We start from the raw sequence: 6,841 nt of genomic DNA on the forward strand, positions 1-6,841 counted from the left end.
CTCCAAACTGAGCCCTGATTGTGACACTATAGAAATCATGAATCCTGAACACAGCCGCTTCCAAGATAAAGCAAGTGAGAGAAAAAAAAAATTAGCTTACTTAATGCCTGACAGGTACCATACTCAAAAATCTGTTTGTTTTTTTAAAGCAAAACATGAGTACCTCCTTCTATACATCTATTAATTGCCCTGATTTAATGTATCTGACTTTCGACTTGTTGCTGAGGATCCTATTAATTCTACACAAAGTCAGGTGTTATACCCAATCAAAAATTCTAGAGACAGGGAAAGGCTACAATAGGAATCCCAGTACTGGTTATTCTTTATTGCAAATTCATTCCCAGGCCTCCCTGGTGGCGCAAGGGGTTAAGACACAACTATGAAGCTATCTACAGCACTGTGCAGCATGAGTTTGATTCCTGGCCAGGGAGCTACCCACATGGCACAGCAGACCTCTCCTGACTCTCCTGCTGCTCCCCCTCAGCAGTGTATTTCAGTCAGTCTGCCTGTTCTGTTCCCCACTCTGCCTCTGGTGAATCCTCTCACCGCACTCCCCCCACTGCCATCCCACATCTCTGGCCAGCACCCCAGCTTTTGTATGCATAAATAAGTAAACCTTAAAAAAAATCTTTGCGTATGCAGTCAGTTTCCAGGTACACGTGATGACTTTGGTGGGCCCTCAGCATCTCAATCATTGTGAGCACCTTCCTCTATAAGAAACTTTTTTTTTATTTATTTTTATTTATACATGCATAAGAACAGGGGTGTAGGCCAGAGGCGTGGGGGTGGGGGGAGGTGAGAGGATTCACCCAAGACAGAGTGGGGAGCAGAACAGGCAGATCTACTGAAATACACTGCTGGGGGGAGCAGCGGGCAAGACAGAAGAGGTCTGCTACGCCATGTGGGTCAGCTCCTTGGCCCAGGATCATGCTCAGACCATTGGGGTGATAGCAATGAGACTTAACCCCTATGCCTCCAGGGAGGCCCCCATAAGAAACTATTAAAAACTATATTTTATGACTGCATTTGTATAAAGATGAATATAATCCAGGATGGATTATATCCATTTTTCCATCTGATTTTGAAATAAATAAAAACATTTCCATAGGCCCCTACAAGTATCACAACCCCAGATGCCATGCTGCTAGGCCTAATGGAGAACTGGGCCTTGGCTATTTTCTGAAAGATGCAGTCTCTTCTGTTTACACACCTAAGAGACAGAAATGGACAGAGGCTGGGCTGATGAGTTAAAAATCACAATCCTCAAAGCAGGTTTCCCTAATAGCCCATTTCTATTCAATGAATGCAGAGCCCTCATCCCCAAGCAGGTACTGTTTACATCAACCCTGATGACGTGACAAGAACAGGAAAAAAATGGAGTATCTAGTTAGTGTTGTATTCATGTCTAATTCATTTTCTACTCATCACATTCAAGTGGCTAATGACACAATAATCATATGCCTCATTAATAATTCTCCTTCTCTTCTCCGTAAATGAAGTGATAAAGGAGAGAACATTTTCTATATATTCTCTTCTTAGAAAGATCACTTTTGCTTTGAGTATTAAAAAGCAAGGCTGGGGGCCTCCCCTGGTGGCGCAGCGGCTGAGCACTGGGCTGCGAAGCTGCCTGCAGCCTCTGCAGCGCTGGTTCAATCCCCGGCCGCCTGGTGAGGGTCCCACATGGCGCGACAGACCTCTCCTGCCACCCGCTGCTCCCCTCAGCAGTGTACTTCATCAGTTTGCCTGTTCTGTTCCTCTCTCTGGCGCTGGTGAATTCTCTCACCCTCCTGCCCTTCTGACTATGCCCAGTGCTTGTATAAATAAATAAGTAAATATTTAAAAAAAAAAAAAAGCAAGGCTGGCATTTGTTTTGCTTTCAAATAGGAAATGACAATTTGTTGATGATAAGTGTCACTTTTACTTGGCCTTTTGTTAGTATTGATGATATTGAGGATTTTATTTAGGATCCTGTTTGCTTAGACAGCTCCTGGATTGTGACCACCTCATAGAAAGGTGGAAAGAAACGGACAAAGGGAGAGAGCAGAAATATTTTAAATCTAAAACAAGCAATTATTGATTTTCGATTGGATGTAAACAAATCAAACCCTATGCAAATGTGGGCTCAACACCACTTGGATTTTTTTCTTTGCCTTTTTAAAATCTTCAGTTATAACTTCAAGTTAATGCACATTTAAATCTCTAAGCCTCTGCCTCTTTCTGAACCCCCTTGCCAGTGGGTTCTTTGACAGACTGGAGGTCCCACAAAGGACAGAGGAAGCTGAGAATTTGCCCCTCAACACCCTAAATATCAACCATAAAACTAATGAACTGTGGCAACTGAATTGTCTAAGTTCATTTTAAATTATGTCTTGGTAAAGTTCATCTTTGTTTTCAATTATCATGCTGGAATCATAAATGTCGAGTCTGAGATACAGTTTCTCAGCTCTCTCAACCTTGTTTGCATTCTTCTTACTGTTAAGTCCTTGATAGATGCATAATGGTCTGCTTTCCTGGAGACCCACAGCAAGGCACTGGGCCCTCTCTTAGAAAAAAAAAAATCCTTTCATTAAATCTAAAAAGATTCTTTCATTAAATCTAAAAAGATCTCGAAAACTTTATCCTGATCAGTGACTCTGAATTTGACATGTTGTTGAGGACGGTGTTTTTAAGTATATCCCCCCCGCTTAATGATTCATAACCCAGTGTCTTTTCTATCATTTTTTCTCCATCCTCTTATGAATATATAACATTTACCCTGACGAGTTTATAAAGAATATGGAGTTTGATATTTGCTGGTCTTAGTAGAAATTAATCAAAATCATCTGTTCCCTTCTCAGCCTGGACAGTTTCATCACAGCTAAACCAGGGATTATAAGATTCTTACATCTTCTTTTTTTCCAACACAGTTTAGTTGATTTAGAAACAATGATTAAAGCTGCTTACTTTAAGGAAGATTGTTTCCAATCTTCCTTTCTTGCAAGGCAAAGAAAGATGAAAGCATCTTGATCCTGAAATATTTATATGTAAGACTGGAAATCTGTATCACAGGCATGATAAATGATTGCAAGTAAAGACTTTTTATTTTAAAGTCATATTTCTCTCTTTACATTTCACGTGCCTCACAATTTTGAGGAAACAAACATTAAATACATTCACTGCATCCAGCCCCAGTATATTTTCTACCTTTATTTAATTGTAAATACAATGATGGCATAATATAGAGACTCAAAAATAAAGATTACCTTTCTGACACTGACTATTTATAGGGCTAAATATCAGTTATCTGATGTGGCCTTGGGATGAACGCTTTCAAAGGAGTGAGAACACAAATTAGAGGAAATGAATTTAAGCAAGAAATACCTTAATCTGGGATTCAAAAAATCTAAAGAATTAGAAGTGATTACTAGAGAGTATTTCTGGGCTTACCCAGCCTTAGATGGGTGCTATAATTAACTGTTCTCATTCTTTTTCTTTTTTTTTTAACTCTTGTCTTCTAGACATTTCTCCCTCTAATGCTATTTTAATTGAAATAAAATGCTCAGATTTTAAGTGTACACTTGGATGAGCTTTGACAAGTGCATGCACATGATCATAGAACCATCACTCTAATCAAGATCTAGAACATTCCATACTCATAATTTTTATGGGTAGTTTTTTTTAAAAAATGAGATTTATTGCAGCCCTCTGTTATTGGGAATGAACTCCCCTCTAAATCCCCAAAGGAATAAAATAAATCCAAAGACCTTTGAACTGGTTCCCTATGGCGCCAAGTGCTGTTTGAAACCAGTCCATACCCCAGGCCTTTTAACAACATAACAAAAAAAGGAACTGATCTTGTCCAGCAGGCAAAGGGGATGGCGTCATGACCCAAACATCAGATTAGAAACACAATGCTTCCCTGGGACTGGATGCTGAATCCTGGCAGACGCATAGCCTTTCATCTTCTGAAACGGATAAATTGAATGAAGCAAGGCCAATTCTGGGCCAGACTGTTAGAGGAGATTTTTTTCTTTCTAAGTTCCTAACTGTTCTACATAGACATTAAAACTTCAATTACAGCAAACCTAGACACATCCTTCTGTCCTTGACATTTCCTCCTTCTTCTCTAGTTCCTGTGAAGTGGAAGCAGCAAGCCACTCTATTCCCAGCCCCCCAGGACACTGCTCTTTGGGGACAACTCCTTGTGTGGCAGGAATCCTGCCAGATGAAAGGAGAATTTAAAATGTTGAAGGGAATGTATATCCAGACTAAGGAGTGAAAATGCTCTTCACTTCATTCAGTAATCACTATTCAGGCAACTAAGTACAAAAGTAAAGGCTGTACTGACTGTAAAATATAATAATATAAAGAGCTGAATTATGGGGAGTTGTTGCTGTTGGTGTTATTTTTTCAAACCTGGAGTTCTGCATTGACAAGTTTTATTGTCACCAGTTTGTGTTAACACAGCAGAGCCAAGGAACTGGAAGGCCAGACTACCTGAGTTCAAATCTTGGCTCTGCCACATATTTGAAACATGACTTTAAACAGACTTACTTCTCTGCACTTCCATCTCCAATCTGTCAAGAGAGGACAGTAATGGTACTAACTCGGGGGGTCAGCACACTTTTTCTTTCTTTTTTTTTAATTTAAGACTGATTTATTTATGTATACAAGAACTGGGGTACAGGCCAGAGGTGCGGGGGGTGAGAGGATTCACCAGAGACAGAGTGGGGAGCAGAACAGGCAGACTGACTGAAATACACTGCTGAAGGGAGCAGCGGGCAAGACAGGGAAGGTCTGCTGCGCCATGTGGGTAGCTCCCTGGCCAGCCAGGGATAGAACTCATGCTGCAGAGGCTGCGGATAACCCCTTGCACCACCAGGGAAGCCCACATTTTTTCTATAAAGGGCCATATACTAAATACTGCGGGCTTTAAGACCATGCAGTCTCTATCATAATTGCTTGACTCTGTCACTGTCACGTGCAAGCCGTGTGGACAGTATGTAAACTAATGGACATGTGATGTTCCAATGAAATTTCTTTATGGACACCGAAATTTGAACCTCATTTAATTTCTAATAAGACAACATTTTTGAGCAGTTTTAGGTTTACAGTAAAGGTAAGAGGCAATGAAGAGATTTTCCATATATCCCCCATATAGCAACATCACTCACCAGTATTCACTCCTACTTCACTGCACACTATTTACAAGTGATAGAAACAACTACGTGCCCAGTGACAGACTAGTAGATAAAGAAGATGAGCCTATAAACACAATGGAATATGATTTAGTTATAAAAAAGATGAAATCTTGCCATTTGTGACAACTTGGATGGGACTAGGGGATTGAGCCAAGCAAAATAAGTCAGAAAGAGAAAGACAAATATTGGATGATTTCACTCATATCTGGACTATAAAGATATAAAGCAAAGGGACAGACAAACCAAACTAAAACAGCCCCTTGGGAGCTACCTGCAGAACTGAAGTTACCAGAAGAGGGAAGTTGGTGCCAAGGGCAGAGGATGTCCACTGGGCTGTGTGAGGGTTCATTGGTACTTGGGTGATTGGTGTGTTGTGGTAACTTGTATTCCGAAAACATACAGTGTTGTAAACCAATGTTAACTCCAAAAATAAATACTAAAAAAGCACTCACCAGAACAGTACAATTGTTATCAATCTACATTGACACATCATAATCTCTTAGAGTCCATTGTTTACATTGGATTTACTCTCTGTATTGTGTGTTCTATGGGTTTTGACAAATGTATAAAAATCATAATATATATAGCCATCATTTTAATCTCCTACAGAATATTTTCCCTGCCCTAAAATTCTCTATTCATTCCCCCTATCCAATTTCCAATGACTGATCTTTTCATTATTGTCATAGTATTGCCCTTTCCTGAAGGTAATATTGTTGGAATCATAGTACACCATAATTTAGATTGGTTTCTTTCTCTTACTGATATGCATTTAAGGTTGTTTCATGTCTTTCATGGCATGAAAGCTCATTTCTTTCTAGTGCTAAATAATATTCCATTATCTGGATGCACCACAGTTTATTTATCCATTCACTCTACTGAAGGACATCTTGCTTGCTTTTAATTTTGGCATATGAATAAAACTACTGTGAACATATATGTGCAGGTTTTTGTATGGCCATATGTTTTCAACTCCTTTGGGTAAATACCAAGGAGCATGGAGCATTTGCTAAGAATATGCTTAGTTTTGTAAGAAACCCCTGTATTATTTTTCATAGTGGTTGTGCAATTTTGCATTCCATTGGCAATATATGAAGAGTTCCTGTTGCTCCACATTCTCACCAGCATTTAGCATTGTCAGTGTTCCAGATTTTGGCCATTCTAATAATTGAGTAGTGGTACCTCACTCTTGTTTTAATTTGCATCTCCCTGATAACGTATGATCTGATGCATCTATTCATATACATATTCTTCTTTTGATTTTTTTTCATTACATTAACTTACATTTAAAAATGTGCATTACATTGGGGCCTCCCTGGTGGTACAAGTGGTTAAGTCTCAACACTTTTGAGACTATCCACAGCCACTGCAGCTCGAGTTAGATTCCTGGCAAAGGAGTTGACCCACATGGAGCAGCAGACCTCTCCTGTCTCGCCTGCTGCTCCCCTTAGCAGTGTATTTCAGTCAGTCCACCTGTTCTGCTCCCCACTCCGTCTCTGGTGAATCTTCTCACCCCACACACATCTGGCCTGTACCCCTGTTCTTGTATGCATAAATCTTTTAAAAATATACATTACATTAAAAATGTAAATAATATCCATTGTTCATGGATTACACATAAACAGTTGGCAACTAAATTTGAGCCATGGGCCATAGTTTGC

The sequence above is a fragment of the Talpa occidentalis genome, unplaced genomic scaffold (genome assembly GCF_014898055.3).
Source record: "Talpa occidentalis isolate TD23 unplaced genomic scaffold, MPIMG_talOcc4v2.1 talOcc4.10, whole genome shotgun sequence".
Classification (NCBI taxonomy): Eukaryota; Metazoa; Chordata; class Mammalia; order Eulipotyphla; family Talpidae; genus Talpa; species Talpa occidentalis.